This window comes from Zingiber officinale, chromosome 7A (assembly GCF_018446385.1).
Source record: "Zingiber officinale cultivar Zhangliang chromosome 7A, Zo_v1.1, whole genome shotgun sequence".
Classification (NCBI taxonomy): Eukaryota; Viridiplantae; Streptophyta; class Magnoliopsida; order Zingiberales; family Zingiberaceae; genus Zingiber; species Zingiber officinale.
The window spans coordinates 69,194,480-69,212,012 of record NC_055998.1 but is presented as its reverse complement, the minus strand read 5'-3'; positions in this window follow the sequence as shown (position 1 = coordinate 69,212,012).

The following is a 17,533-nucleotide window of genomic DNA, read 5'->3' as shown; positions in this document are numbered from 1 at the left end:
GAGCTTCGGTATTCACAAACCCCGGTGGTTGTTCAACATAGACCTCTTCTTTAATGAAACCGTTTAAGAAGGCCGATTTAACGTCCATTTGATAGAGCTTGAAGCCTCTATGTGCAGAAAAAGCTAGCATCAAACGAATGGACTCTAATAGGGTCACGGGAGCATAAGTCTCATCATAATCGAGGCCTTCAACTTGACTATAGCCCTTGGCTACAAGTCTTGCCTTGTTTCTTACGACTTCTCCCTTTTGGTTTAACTTATTTTTGAAGACCCATTTGGGTCCAATAATGGTGGTCTTCTTAGGTCTAGGAACTAAGTCCCACACTTGGCTCCTTTAAAATTGACCTAACTCATCTTGCATAGCTATGATCCAGTCAGGATCGTGCAATGCCTCATCAACTAATTTTGGTTCAATTTCTGAGATCAAGGCGACCTCATTAGACTCATTTCTAAAGAATGATCTGGTCCTAACCCCTTGTTGGATGTCTCCAATAATCTGGTCTTGAGGATGACTAGATGCTATCCTAGACTGCCTTGGTGTTGGCGGTGTCTCATGAGTGGCCTCACTGGACACAGGCAAGGACTCAGTATCAGGCAAAGGATCAGCCTGAGCCCTTTGTTGCCTTTGTTCATCATCATCGGAGTTAATTTCGACTCTTTTTATGTTTTGATCATTCAAACTTAGACTTTTAAGTTCAAATTGAATTTCTCCTACATCCCTCGATTGATCATTTGATTTAGGGATTTCTTCAAATGCTACATCCGAGGACTCTTCAATCAATTTAGTCCTATTGTTGTAGACTCGATAGGCTTTGCTGATGAGAGAGTACCCGACCAGTATCCCTTCATCAGCCTTAGCCGTGAACTTTCCAAGATGATCCTTGGTGTTCAAGATAAACACCTTACAACCAAACACCCTAAGATGTTTAATTGTAGGGGGTTTTCCAAACCAAAGTTCATGGGGAGTCTTTCCTAAAAACCTATGTATCAAGACTCGATTTTGCACATAGCAAGTTGTATTTACAGCTTCAGCCCATAAGTAGCTCAGTAGTGAGTACTCATTGAGCATGCTTCGTGCAGCCTCTTGCAAGACTCGATTCTTTCTCTCCACAACCCCATTTTGCTGTGGGGTCCTTGGAGTAGAGAACTCATGCCTATATCCTTTTTCTTGACAAAATTCTAAAAATCTATGATTTTGAAATTCTCCACCATGATCACTTCTAATTGTTTTAATTGTTGTTGATTTTTCATTTTCAGTTCTTCTACAAAAGGAAACAAAAATATCTATGGTTTGATCCTTATTTTTCAAAAAGAAAGTCCATGTATATCTAGTAAAGTCATCAATGATCACTAAGCAATATCTACTTCCATTCAATGAAATGACATTACTACAATCAAATAAGTCCATATGCAATAAATCTAAAGCGGTAGTACTTTATGACGCTTTTACCTTTATGAGACGCTTTGTTTGCTTACCCTTTTGACATGCATCACATAATTTTGTCTTTTGGTACTTGATGCTTGGTAGGCCTCGCACTAATCCTTTGTTGGCCAGCTTTCGAATATTCTTCATGTTTACGTGGGCCAACCTCCTATGCCAAAGCCATGATTCTTCTTCTTTTGACATGAAGCACTTAGCAGAGGCATTAGTAGCACTTTTAAAAGATACTTGATAAATGTTATCTACCCTTTTGCCTACTAGTACTGTGTCAAGTGTGTCAATGTGTTTGACCAGACATTGACTTGAATGAAACTCAATTGTGTAACCCGTATCACACAATTGGTTGACACTTAGGAGATTAAAGGTCATCCCCTTGACTAGAAGGACATTCTTGATTTGGAGACATTCGGATATATGAATGTCTCCAACTCCTATAACCTTAAGGCTACCATTATTACCAAATGACACATTACCTCTATTTTTGTTTTGAAGGGTGGTAAAGAGTGACTTGTCCCCGGTCATGTGCTTGGCGCATCCACTATCAACAAACCAAGTTGATAGATGATCCCCCTTGACCAATGCCTACAAGACACGAAAAATAGATGTTTTAGGTACCCAAATCTTGGGACCTAATGCATCTACAATGAAAGACCTAGGAACCCATGCCTTGGTCACAACCTTCCTAGTCTCATGAACCCTAGAAGCATGTGATCTATGAAATTGGGTTCTAGACACTAGTGAAATGAAACTAGACTCCTTAGGTTGATATCCTAACCCAGCCTTGTTGTAGACCGCCCTTTGGGCATTTAGAATTATATCTAAGGTCTTAGAGCTAGTTGAAAATTTTTCAAGCATTTTCTTGAGTTTCTCAACTTCACCCTTTAAGGCTTTGTTTTCATCCTCAAGGACCTCTAGATGTAGGTCATCAACCTCATCTTCCCTAAGGGCCCTCAAGTGCTCTACTTCATCTTTTAATGATTTAATTTGAGTTTTTGATTTCTTAAGCAAAGTAGATAAAAGTGCAATGGTTTTATAACATTTCTCTAAATGAGGAGAGGTTACCTCTTCATCATCCGAAGATGATGAAGCCGCGGTTGAGATGTCACTTGTGTCACCATCACTCCCGGAATCCGGTTCCTCCCTTGCCATGAACGCTAATTGACATGTGCTTTTCTCCTTCTTCTCTTCCTCCGATGAGCTTGAGGAGGATTCATCCCAAGTAGCCTTGAGAGCTTTCTTCTTCTTGGCCCTTTCCTCCTTCTTCTTGAGTTTTGGAAATTCGTTCCGATAGTGTCCTTTCTTGTTACACTCATAACAAGTAACATTAGTTTTATCAACATTTTGATCGATAGGTTTACCTTTCCCTTTGTATCTCCGGCTTCTTCTCATGATTCTCCTTACAAAGTTGGCCATCTCGCTTGATGATGATCCACCTTCATCATCGGACTTGGAGGAGGATGAGGATGAAGGAATCTCTTTTTCCTTCTTCTTTTCTTTCTTCCTTCTTCCATCTTTGCTCTTTTATCCTGCAACTAAGGCAATACCTTTCTCTTTTTGACCCTTGTTAGCAAACTCATGGAGTTCCATTTCACAAAAAAAATCATCTACTTTAACAATTGAAAGGTCCTTGGAGACCTTGTAGGCATCTATCATAGATGACCACAGGGCATTCCTAGGAAAGGCTTTGAGAGCATACCTTACGAGATCGCGATTCTCTACGCGTTCATCTACGGAATGAAGACCATTGATAATTTCTTTGAACCTTCCGTGTAGTTCACTTACCGTCTCATTCTCCTTCATGGTGAGGTTTTGTAGTTGGTTTAAGAATAAATCTCTCTTGGCGATCCGAGAGTCTCGAGTTCCTTCTTGGAGCTCGATGAGCTTGTTCCACAAGTCTTTTGCGCTCGTGAATGGGCCTACCTTGACGAGTTGATCCTTGGCTATCCCACATTGTAGAGTGACCATTGCCTTGGCATCAGCTTGTCCTTTGCGAGTTTGCTCGGTGGACCACCTAGATGAGTCAAGTTCCTTACCTTCTTCGTCCTTCGGAGGTGTAAACCCTTCCTTGACGGAGAACCACATTGAGATGTCGGTCTTGAGATAATATTTCATGCGGCTCTTCCAGTATTGAAAGTCTGCTCCGTCGAAGTAGGGTGAACGATTGGTGCTAAACCCTTCCTTCATAGCCATCTTCTTTCTCTTTAGGGTGTTAATCCGGATGAAGAGCACCATGCTCTGATACCACTTGTTAGGATCTTCGGATGGCTAGAGAGGGGGGTGTGAATAGCCTCCTCTAAAACTTAACTAAAATCTTCAATCAAATCGTTAGCACAGCGGAAATATGCACATGAAAATCTAATACAAGGAAAAGAAAGACACACACCACTAACACCAGTATGTACGAGGTTCGGGGATAACTTGCCCCTACTCCTCGGCGTGTCCGTAAGGTGGACGATCCCTTGATCTTTAGGTAGATCACACCCCGGATAGATACCGGCTAAAGATTTCTCCTTCTCGGTGGAGTAACCTCTCCACAAAGTCTCAGAAGATATGTAAATAAAGCACAAGACTTACAGATCAGTGGCTAAAGAGAATGAAGAAAAACGCTCACAGCCACGTGAAGACAACAGTTAAACAGAGCACAATAAGGAAGCACAGCCAAGAACTCAAAGCTCAGCACCCTTGCTTGATCGACCGAGAGTTTTCTCTTTTTTTTCGAACCTCTCTTCATCCTTCTTCTTATGCCTCTGCTTCCACTGCATTCAGCCTGTCCCGAATTGCTGTCAACCTACACCGAATCCCTGCTGCAAGCTACGACGTCGCCAATCACTCTTCCTCCTCTTCTGGTTCTCTGAACTCACACCAATAGAACACATGGTCTTCACTGGGGTCTCTGAGCTCGAACCAATGAGCAAGAGTCAAGATGATTCCCAACTGATCGCAGCCAGATCACAGCCTGATCGCAACCAGTAACCGTTGATGCTCCAATTGCACCATTTGCAGCGAAACACAGTAGAAAGAACCCTTTGTCTTATTCTTCTGATGGAGGTTAATTTGAATTTAAGCATTGGCATGATACCTGCAACCTGCAACTTAAAAAGCTAACAGCAGATGGTTAAATCAGATGGATCAGAAGTTGCAGAGAAACAACAGAAACTTTAGACAGTATTGTGGATCGGTCAACAGATCGATCCACAGCTTGTTGGACTGATCAGGCTATGGCCTGATCGGTCCAGGAGAGCTCTAATCGGTCTGTGGACCGATCAGGCTATAGGTGGATCGGTCCACAGACTGATCCCCTATTCTCTATCCCGAACTTCATTACCTCCTGATCGGTCTCCAGACCGATCAGTAAATCTCACAGAGTGTTACTGATTGGTTACTGATCGGTCTACAGACCGATCAGTAATTCTCACAGTGAGTTACCGATTGGTTACTGATCGGTCTAGTGATCGATCAGATAACCATAGTATCACTGGATCGGTCAACAGACCGATCCAATGCCTATGTAGGTAGGTTTAGTGCTTCCCAGCCCTAAACCCTAAAGCCTTCCTCGTCTAGAGAATGAGCTACCGAGCCCTCTCTGACCTAGTCCGGAGAACGAGCTACCGAGCCCTCTCCAACTTCATCCGGTCTAGAGAACGAGCTACCGAGCCCTCTCTGGCCTAGTCCGGAGAACGATCTACCGAGCCCTCTCTGACTTCGTCCGATCCAGAGAACGAGCTACCGAGCCCTCTCTGACCTAGTCCGGAGAACGAGCTACCGAGCCCTCTCCGACTTCGTCCGGTCCAAAGAACGAGCTACCGAGCCCTCTCTGACCTAGTCCGGAGAACGAGCTACCGAGCCCTCTCCGACTTCGTCCGGTCCAGAGAACGAGCTACCGAGCCCTCTCTGACCTAGTCCGGAGAACGAGCTACCGAGCCCTCTCCGACTTCGTCCGGTCCAGAGAACGAGCTACCGAGCCCTCTCTGACTTCGCGTGCCAAGTTTCCATACTTGGACTTTTCCCTTCCACCTGATCAACATTGATCAGTAATCAATCTGAGTTTAATTAATATCTGATACAAAATTAAATCAGTGTCAACATCAAAACAACAGCCAGGTCAGACCGTATCAACACGAGTCATGCCTACTAGGCAAGATGACCAAGACTCCCTTTAGTGGGCACAGCGAAAGAGTGACTGATTTGTTAGGACTCATACATAGTGATGTACGTGGCCCTTTAAATATTGCTGCTAGAGGCGGTTATAGGTACTTCATCACATTTACTAATGACTTCAGTAGATATGGTTATGTGTATTTGATGACACATAAGTCTGAATCCTTTGAAAAGTTCAAAGAATTCAAGAATGAAGTACAGAACCAGCTTGGCAAGAGTATTAAGATACTTCGATCCGATCGAGGTGGAGAATACCTTAGCCATGAGTTTCGTGACTATCTAGCTGAGTGTGGGATTCTATCCCAACTCACTCCTCCTGAAACACCACAGTGGAATGGTGTATCCGAAAGGAGGAATCGTACCCTATTAGATATGGTACGATCTATGATGAGTCACACAGATCTTCCGACATACCTTTGGGGCTATGCTTTAGACACGACAGTTTTTATACTCAACCGAGTTCCATCCAAGGTCATGATAAAGACACCATATAGGATATGGAATGGGAGAGATGCCCAGGTGTCTTTCATGAGGATTTGGGGTTGTGAGGCTTACGTTCGACGTCAAGTCTCAGACAAGTTAGGACCCAAATCCGACAAGTGATACTTTATTGGATATCCCAAGGAAACTAAGGGATATTACTTCTACATTCCCAGTCAGCACAAGATAGTTGTGGCAAAGACTGGAGTCTTTCTAGAAAGGGACTTTGTTTCTAGAAAGACTAGTGGGAGCACGTTAGATCTTGAAGAAGTTAAAGATGAGAACAATAGCACTGATGCCTCGATGGAAGTTAAACTAGAACCACAAAGTGTTGTGGATGATGTTGTTCCACAAGGAGTTGAGGAACAACAACCAGCTCAAGTAGACATACCTCTTCGCAGGTCTGATAGGGTACGCCATCAGCCTGAGAGATACTCATTTCTCTTGTCTGACCATGATGACATTGTGCTCATAGAGGATGAGCCTACCACCTATCAGGAAGCTGTGATGAGACCAGATTCCGAGTAATGGCTAGAGGCCATGAGATCCGAGATCGAATCCATGTACACCAACCAAGTATGGACTTTGGTTGATCCACCTGAAGGGGTAAAACCCATTGGGTGTAAGTGGGTCTTTAAGAGAAAGACTGACATGGATGAACTTATCTATAAGGGTCGCTTGGTAGCTAAAGGTTTCAAGAAGATTCATAGTATTGACTATGATGAAACATTTTCTCCAGTAGCGATGTTTAAGTCCATTCGGATCATGCTTGCTATTGTAGCTTACCATGACTATGAGATATGGCAGATGGATGTCAAAATTGCGTTTCTGAATGGAAACCTACTCGAGGATGTGTACATGACACAATCTAAGAGTTTTGTAGATCCACAGCATACTAGCAGAGTATGCAAGCTGCATAGGTCCATTTATGGATTAAAGCAAGCTTCTCGGAGCTGGAATCTTCGATTCGATGGTGCAATCAAACAGTTTGGTTTCATCAAGAACGAAGATGAACCTTGTGTCTACAAGAAGTTTGTAGGGGACATAGTTGTCTTCCTCATATTGTATGTGGATGACATACTACTCATTGGAAAAGACATCCCTTTGCTACAGTCTGTCAAGACTTGGCTAGGGACATGTTTCTCAATGAAGGACTTAGGTGAGGCATCCCACATTCTAGGGATACAGATCTATAGAGATAGATCTAAGAGATTGCTTGGCCTAAGTCAGAGTACATACATTGACAAGGTACTCCTTCGGTTTGCCATGCAGAACTCCAAGAAGGGGTTTCTGCCGATGTCACATGGCGTGAGTCTTTCGAAGACTCAAGGTCCCTCTTCTAGAGAGGAGAGAGACCACATGGATCAGATCCCTTATGCCTCAGCCAGAGGATCGATCATGTACGCCATGCTATGTACTTGACCTGATGTCTCGTATGCTTTGAGCATGACGAGCAGATACCAGTCAGATCCAGGTGAAAGTCACTGGATAGCGGTCAAGAATATTCTTAAGTCTTAAGAAGGACTAAAGAATATTTCTTAATATATGGAGGCAATGATGAGCTAGCTGTAAAGGGTTACAGTGATGCCTGCCTCCAGACCGATCAGGATGATTATCGATCGCAGTCAGGGTTCGTATTTTGCATTAATGGTGGTGCTGTCAGCTGGAAGAGTTCGAAGCAGGACACAGTAGCTGATTCTACAACAGAGACCAAGTACATTGCTGCATCAGAGGCAGCAAAGGAGGCAGTTTGAATTCACAAGTTCATCACTGAACTTGGGTGGTTCCTAGCATTGTTGACCCTATTGAGCTCTATTGTGACAACAATGGAGCTATAGCACAGGCGAAGGAACCTCGCTCACACCAGCGGACCAAACACATACTACGGCGCTTCCATCTCATTCGAGAGATCATCGAGAGAGGAGATGTAAAGATTTGCAGAGTACCTACAGAGGCTAACATCGCAGATCCCTTGACCAAGGCTTTGGCACAGAGGAAGCATGAAGGTCACACTAGGTCATTGGGGCTTAGAGCCTACACTGATTGGCACTAGTGCTAGTGGGAGATTGTTAGCTTGAGCCCTAGAGCCAATCATTTGATGATTGTATTTTTGGACTTGTTGTAACATATTCTATATAAATAAAGGCATTTGGTTTTTGGTTATTATACTTACATGTATTGGTGCCAAATAAACTAAGTATAATAACGCCCTTGAGTAGAAGGTTCTTACCTATATCAATCGATTGGTTGAATCGATAGTGAGATGATATAGGGAACACTACTCTTAATCATTCCTAATCGAGTATTAACATTCAGGGACAATGTTAATGCAATACGACTAGCATGTAGGTCATCTCGATGACTTGATCTTACAAGTCATGGATATAGAGATATCAAGTTGACACATGAGTATGCATTAGAGAATATATACTGAATGACCCGCCATGAGAAAGTATCATGGATCGTTATATGAGTGTCATATACTTTCTCATGTGACTATTAGTATGACTACTAGTCCTTAGACCTGAAGTCACCATGGTTCCCTACATAAGGAGTTATGTACTTTGGTTTCGTCAAACGTCACCCGTAACTGGGTGGACTATAAAGGCGATTACTGGGTATGTAACGAATTATGCAGAGGGATGTGAGTGATGTAGATGGGATCTATCCCTCCTATATGACGGGAGCGACATCGATATTCTTGATAGAGTGAGACCACGAAGTGCATGGCCATGCCCAAATGAGTCAATATGAGATATTGAGCTCATTTGATTTAGTGAGTCTACTTGGAGTTCAGGATTTAGATTGATCAGAGGATGACACGGTCTATGCCTCACATTGATCAATCTAGATGTCTAGGATAGAAGGACACTTGTCATATATTGTGAGGAGTCACAATTAGTAGTCACAAGGTGATGTTGGATCTCAACATTATTGTAACTTGGGTAGTAATGATGTGTTGCTAGATACCGCTCATTACTTATGCTCCTAAATGAGTTTAGGGGCATTGCAAACGTTACAAGAACATATAGGGTCACACACTAAGGACAATTAGATGGAGATTAGGTTCATATGATGAACTAAGAGGATTAGATTCATTTGATGAATCAAATTGGATTAAGAGTAATCCTAATTGGTCTAATTGAGTTAGACTCAAGTTGATTCATGTGTTCAATGAGTCTAATTTAGATTATGACTCATTGAATCAATTTAATTAAATGAATTAGATTCATTATATTAAGTTGGTTTGAATCAAATGGTTGGATTAGATCAACCATGGGAGAGATTTGGTCAAGTTTGACTTGACTTGAGAGGAAGAGGAAGAGTCAAGTTTGACTTGACTATTTGCCACATCATTAGTGATTTGGCATTAAGAGGACTAATGATGATGTGCCACATCATCAAAGTGTTCCACCTCATGGGGGTTACAAAGTCATTCTCTTTAATGGCTACATTTAATGAGAATGGGGGTTACATTTTGGAAATGTGGCCGGCCACAATTTTGAATGAATTGGATTCATTTTCATTTAAGTGGTATTATTCCATCTTCTTCCTCAAGTGCTCTTCTCCTTTCTCCCTCTCCTCCTTGGCCGAATCATCAAAAGGTGCTAGCACATCTTTTGTGTGATTTTCCATCTACGTGTTCGTGTGGATACATATAGAGAGTTGTCTACGTTGACAACTTCGAGATCCAGCACCATTTGGACGAGCGGGAACGCGAAGGGCTTCGATTCAAAGGTATAACCTTTTCCTTTGTAGATCTAAGTGTAGATCTAGGTAGAAACTCGTATTCGTATGTTTTCAAACTTTTCTTTGCACGGATCCGTTGGCTAGGGGTTTTCGGGGTTTCCGCGACGCGAAAAAGCGGTTTTCGCGGCCCGAAAAACCCAACACTATACACTTGGACACGAGGTTAGAAAGACACAGGACCTAACTTAACTTTTTGATCACACTAAAAATAACCTTGGGGTTCCAACACATCCAAGGTTGCTTCTACTATGCTAAGACTAAAAATAAATAATAAGCCTTCAGCGATTAGGGCAGGTAAATTAAGCTCTGCACCCTTTAATTTCCCTAGTGCAGAACAGAGAGCACGGTCTTCTGAAACATTGCCTAATGTAGGAACAGGGGGAAGCTCTCGACGCCAAGCTATGGGATATGGAGGCCGAAGAAGGAAGACGCATAACAAAAAATTTTTCTTGCCATTCCCCTTGAGGAGGAATTCTACAGAATAGGAGAGTTTTATGGAGAGATTAGAATTTAAAAACGCCCTCTTCCACTTGGCGGGGAATGAAGAAATGGTGAAAGAGTCGAGCAGACAAGGGAAAGTCCAATAAACAGGAAACAATAACAAAACCAGTCATGATCAAAAATGACTAGGGAATGAGTTGATTTAGGGGAAGTTCAAAATATATACTAACATCAGCAAAGAAAGGATGAATGGGAAACCTAAAACCACACACAACCTATTCCTAGAAAATCGCCACACTTTCGGGAGGAGGAAGATGGAGGCGATCCTTATGCTTACGAGTGACCGCATATGAAGGGAAGTTGTAATTCTACTGAATCTCATAGGTTTCTGATTCAGAAAACTCAGAAAAACATTGGGTGCACCATTCATAGGAGGTTGACATTGTTAACAGAAAGAGATAAGAGAAACGAGAATAGGTAATGAAGAGCAAAGAACAAGAGAAACACAGACGAGAGGAGGAAGACGAAGTGATTAGGGATTTTTTTCTTTTTTCCCTTTAGAAATCGGGGTAGGGCATCAAAACAAACGTTTTAAGTAGGGACGTTGGATTAAAAGGATAAGAAAAGCGGGATTAAAGAAGAACCGTTGGATGGAGCAGTGAGGCGATGAGTATAGTAAAACAAGTAGGCGCCAAACGTCATAGGCAAGCGTGTCGCCAATAAAAGAATAATATGGGTAATTGATACAAAAAGTTGTATTCTCGAGATGTTAAAATCATTACTGAAATTAAGTATAGAAAGTTTGGAGAATCTGAAAAAGATTTCTTATATTACAAGTTTGGTCGATCAGCATCAGCTGCTTAAAATTCCAAGTTAATCTAAAAAGTATATAAACTCGACCGGTCATAAAAGGCCCGGCGAGGTATGAAATTCAGAAGAAACCATAACATAAACTCAATCATTCGTTAATGATCGCCCGTGTATTGAATTTTAAATGCAAACATATAAATAAATCCGATCGGTCATCAAGAACCGACAGGGCAATAAATAATGATAGGGCATATAAGTAAACTTGAGTGTCCACCCTTAACCGACCGAATATTCAATTAGGATAATGTTAAGTTTATAGGCAAACTCGATCAGTTATTAATGATCAACTAGGTATGGTATTAAACGTACAAATAAAGTTAGTTAATTGTTAACAACCGAATGAATATTAAATTTAAATAGCATAAAGACAAATTTGATTGATCACTGATAGTTGATTGAATATTAAGCCTAGATGAAATTCAACATAGGAATAATTTTGTATAGTTACAAAAAGCAGGGCAAAATTATTAAATAAATAAGTGATAATTGTGAAGATGAAAAAACATTTCTAATAACTTAACTCTTCATCAATAAAACCCCACCAATCAAGGCCAACATTAAAAGCCATATAAATTGCTGAATATTCACTAAACATAGGCAACAATAAAGAGAAATCCATGATTTTAATATCATATAGAAAAATTAACACTCAAGATTGTTCTATAGTAGAAACATAGATTGAGAGCAAATTAGGAAACAGGTCAGAGGGAATGGTAGCAAGTATTTCCCAACGGTCGAGGAAGTTAGCAGGAGGATTAGAAACTAGCAGCCCTTTCTTTTTCGATTGCCTTATACCTCCATCATCCCCATAAGTGAAAGCTTTGGCAATACAGGTAGCAATAGGAGCGTTAAACTCAAAAGATTCCAAGAGGGCTCTTGTCCTCTTTTCAAATCGCTCAGCTTCCCCTGCCTGATAGGTTACTAAAGCATCTTGGGAGGCTTTTGACTCAAGCTCCTTGGAGGCTAGCTCTGCTTTAATCGAATTTAAGAATGAACTTAAGGAATTTAATTCAGAATTCTTAGATTCTATAGCAACATCTTTTGCAACTAATTCCACCTTCAACGCCTGTAGTTGGGATAACAATTGAGCATTCTCGGCAGCATATGTATCCACTTTGGAAGTTAATTTAGTACGAAGAAAGGTCTCTGACTTAGCTTTCTCCTCAAAATCTGTTGCAGAGGCTTTCCATTTGATTGAATTTAGAAGTCCTACCTCAAGAAGCTCACAAGATTCTTGTAGCTGGCAAGACAATTCCTTGGAGGCTTGAGAGGAGGAGGTTTCAGGAGTTTGTAACCTTAACTTGGTCACCTCTTGGGTTAGTTCATACATGTTTCGGTGCATATTCATATTAGTGATCCACCGTTGTCCAAAGGTTACCATTAGAATGCATTAATAAAAGCAAAGGTAGGAAGAGTATGTTACCTTAGTTTCCTCAAAGGAAGCCTGATCAGCACATTCAGTAGGAGTGAGTTTCTCAATTTACTTGCAAGCTTCTGACTAGGCTGTCATTAAAGAACCTCCCAATAATATTGAGAAGGTAGGAATGGACGTGGAAGAGGATGATAGGGAGCTATGAAGAGAATGAGGGGAAAAATAAGAATAGGGAAACCCTCGGTTACTAAGGGTGGTAGAGAAGTTGACTCAGGAATATTCCTTATAAAGGCAAGATTGTAGCCAACACTCGGAAGCAGAGGACCTTCGGTAAGTGAGAGGAAGAAGAAGTAAGGGCAGGATATAAAGAAGAGAGAGTCGGCTCTAGAGGAGGAGGGGGAATATCTCCTGTAGTTGTTTCTTCAAAGGTAGAAACAATTCACTTTTTGGGTCGAGGTGCCAGGGTCAAGCGATGCCCAGGATGTTTTCTTGTAGGAATCACCTCAGGTTCCTGTTCTTGTGTCTCTTGAGGAATGTCTTATGGAGGTATGTGATAACCATGATTTTGCTACATTATTTTGATTCATAATGCATGCTTTTAATGATCTTCTAATAGATTGAACTTATATCTACATCACATTTCATAATTGCATTTAATCTTGGATTTAATTGCAAATTAGTTTACTATCATGGTATTTGATGCTAATATTTGATTATTATTTTGTAGGCATCAAAAGGGTCATGGACCCGATCAGATCAGATCGCATTTGGGCTCAAATCTAGGGCTAAACAAGACGATCAAGCCTTAGAGTGATTTGGGCCGTCCATTGAAGATCGAAGAGATCTGAGCCATCTGTCATGGATCTGGTCCATCCAAGCAAAGAGGAAGCACATCACAGTCGTTGATGAAGATCCAGAGTTTTTCATCCAGATCTGAGATGTATTCATCGTTGATCAAGACTCGAAGCAATCTGGACCATCCGATTAGAATTGAGAAAGATTTAAAAACCTTGAGAAGCTACAGTGTTTGTTGAGCTCGGGCATCCTCGCGACTTTACGGCACTGTTCATCTTCATCCCGCAGCTCCCATTCCACTTCCCGATCTGTGAGCAAGTCTTCTTCATCGCCGGCGATCACTGAGTTGTTGTCGTTCGTTGTTCGAAGTCAGAGAGCGGTAGAGGGCGTTCCCCAGTCCGTGAGTCGAAGCTCTATTTTCCCATTCCGCAATCTAGATTAGAGGGTGTTCCCCATATTTGAAATTCCCATCATCCGACGGAGCTCGAAGGGCGTTCCTAGAAGCTTCAGAGAAGCTTCAGATTTCATTCCATCTTCCATTTCATCTGCTGCATTTGAACCGATCTGATCAATTGATCGTATGAAGCAATTTCTAGAATTTGGCTACTGTTCTTCGTGCGATGAGAGTGCCAGCTAGTCCGTGAGTGTAAAATACCGAAAATAGGCGAATATTAATAAGGGAATTTTCTGGAATTTTTGGAAATTTTTCGGGAATTTTTCGGAGCTCGTATGCACGAGTTTACGGGGATAAAAATGGGGTCTGGAAAAGTCTATTTAGGCTACCCATTTAAGCGAGGAAAAAATTGAATATGTTTATTCATTTCTTTTTTCTTTGCTTTTTCTTTTGTTTCCGCCGAATTCCTTCCCTCTCCCTCACGCACCCGAGCCGCATCCCCTCCTCACTCGACGCCATCTTCCCTGTGCCCTAACTGCGGCGGTTTCACTGCTCCTCGCGATTTAAGCGTGGCCGAGCATATTCCTCTTCTTCTTCCCTATTTCTCCGCTCCTTATCGTGCCCTAATTCCCAATCTCACATTTCCTCTTTTCTGTGAAGCCGAGCCACTCTCTAGCGCCGAGTAGCATCACCGCCGACCACTATCACCCTTGTGCGCCGACCGCCGCCTTGTTCTTTGCTTGAAGCTGACGGCTACGGTTTGATCTCTCCGGCGACCATTTTTGGTTGTTGTCCTTGATATTTCCTAACGCCGGCAGCCGGCGCACCAGGTGCCCTAGCACCCACTGTGTATCACAGCGACGCCACCTTTTTCCCTAACTGTGATCTAGGAGGTAAGAAATTTTGTTATGTAATTAGGATTTTTGATTGGTGATTTGTGTCTCAATCTGATCCGAGCAGTGGGGAAGGTTTCCTGTAGGACTTGCTTTGCTGTGGATTGATCTTGGTTCCGGCAACACCTCTTTGGCTGCGGATCAATAGCAGAGATCTGTGAATTAGGGTAAGGATTAGGCGTATTTGAATACTTGTTGTAGATCATGTTCCGAATTGGAGGATTTGGTTAGACGATCATGTGTATGTTGATTAGGTTTATGTGTTTTTGAAATTAGGGTTTTGCCCTAATTTAGGGTTAAAGAATTTATTTAGCTATTTATAGGAATTTAGCTAAATAATTGTATATCTATTGGACACAGGGCTTTGACGCGAGACGAGTATCTCGACGTCGGATTGGACCATATTGGACATTTCTTATCGGAGGCGGGTACTTTTGACTTTATGTCTTTGATATGCATAGTAGTGAATTTAACAAGTAGCAATAATTATGTTCTCTTATTTGTTTCGGTTAATCACTACCCGATACCTGTTACATGATTGGTTGATTGCTTGTTTTGCATCTCATGTATTCCTTACCTGTTGATACATGCTTATAGGGGTAGTGATATGTCATGCTTCACCATGTTCAGGACCTAGGTTTTATACCTTCAGTGTACCTTTGATTTTATTCGTTGACCTATGGTGCACTTTTATATATATATGGATTAGCTCAGGATATTTTGTGGTTAGTGCCATGCACCATTTGCATGATTGCATGTTGTGCGATAGTCCGTTCCATTATTGTTGAGCACATCGCCAATTACATGGATCTGCACACACCACCACTCATGGGTTAGTGGTCGATTCAGGCAATGTGTGTTGTAGCAGGGACCTTGTTTGGCTCCGTTGGTCCGCTCATGGGTAGCGTGATGCAACGTGTTAGCCGACAGGGACTCCTCCCCGTCATCGTGTACCGGGAGATGAGAGCATTGCGCTCCCCCATTTATGATTTGGGGTAGGAGGATAGGTGTACTCCGACAGCATCCCGTCCACTCGGTCACTCATCAGGAGTAGTGGCGACAGAGTGCACGGTTGTCACAGCCCTACCCACTTGGCCTCACTATTGTGTGTGAGATGATCGACTGGCGTCAGGGGTGACCAGGACGCATCATTGGCATCATATGCATGATGCATTTATTGCTTGTGTTTGTGCTTGCTGCATTTATATGCTGTATATTGTTTGGACGCCTATGTTTGACATGCATACAAGATTTCTATGTCACTCGGACTGTTTGTCCTTATACCCAGATCCTGGTTAGTACAGTTTTTCTCCTGTTTACTTCAGTTGCATTTCATCCTTTTATATCAGGAGACTGTACGCGTGGTTAGTGCTAGATGTTATTTCCCTACTTTGCATATCAGTTGTACCTGCTGAGTGTTGGACTCACCCCGCCTCCATTGTTATTATTTTTCAGGTTGATGCTGTCAGGAGAGAGTTCCAGTTGCTAGTCCCTGCAGATCTCAAAGATATTGTTGGTCTCTTGGTTTTCTTACTTAGATTATGCTAACTTGTTCTGGTTGATGGAATAGACATTGTATGAATTTTGTGATGTTGATGGATTTTTATTCGATATGTTTTACTACATGCCTGCCTGGACGATAGAAGAGGTGAGTTTGTCGGATTTGTGTTTTACGGGTGTAGTGGAGTAGGGTTGGTATCGAATCATGGTATTACTGTTTTGTTTACTTATATATAAATTGCGTGGATGTTCATGTGGTTGTATTTTATTATTATTTTTATTCCAGGCGCATGTGGCTGAGGTATAGGAGGATGTAGAAAAGTTTCAGATTGTCCGCCGTACAGGGGAGATGCTGCCGAAATTTCTTCGGACAGGGACTCCTCCGGGGTGTGACAGTGAGCTCGAAGGGCGTTCCCAGAGGCTGTGATCGAAAGGTTGCACTACCCGAAAGCTTGGTTCTTCGCCAGTGATTTCTTAATGGGTGTTCCCTGATTCATCTCTATTTTCATAGCAGAGTGGAGAAGCTTTGGCATAGATCTGAGTTTGTGTGAACGTTTATTTCTTTTGCAATTTAGTTTATTGTCTTTTCATGAAACTTGCTCAAATCTTCAGATCTGATTCTTAACATTGTGATTTCATTTTTGTTTGAGTTTTTGTAATTCTGATTTTGCTTTCTTGCTTTCAATCCAGACCTTACTGATCCTTTGCAATTGATCTTTGTTCTGTTATGTCTTCATAATACTGATAATGATAGTTTGTAGGGTTTTTGATTTAGATAGTAATCCTTGATCTCTATAATTGAGTTCTGTGATTGAGATTATGTTTGAATGGCTTAACTTGAGCTTTTGATTGTTAAATCTGTCCAACATCACTTTGTGTGAGTTTCTGAGTTTAATTGTTACATTTGATTGTAAGTGTGAACTAGATGATACTTCAGTTTCTATAAGATAGTGCTTAGGTTCAATTCATGGATCTAGAAACTCTTTTGTTCGATTCATTGGATTTATTGTGATTGAGTTCATGCTTGAGTGTTAAATGATTTTATTGAGCTTTTCATTATTAACTTCTGTAATATGCAGTAATTGTGGGTGTGATTGGATGATTTGTTAGTAGTAGAACTTGATTCAATGATGCTTAATTGATACTAATTTGTTGAGAGGAAGTAGATCATGTTTAGATGGGAACAACACTTCTTTGATACCATTTCAAATGGTTCTAGTGCACTCTTGGGAAGTAGATATATTCAAGTTGAAATGAGAATTGAATGGAAATGCTAAAGGAACCTTCCTGATGTAAGAATTAAATCTGAATCAATTCTAGAACACTCACACATTTACTAGTTATCCTTGGAAAAAAATACGACTTGGGACTCGTTGCTACAACACTTGTCTTAATTTTAATGAGTTTCAATCTTTATTAATTTGGAGTGCCTAGTAACA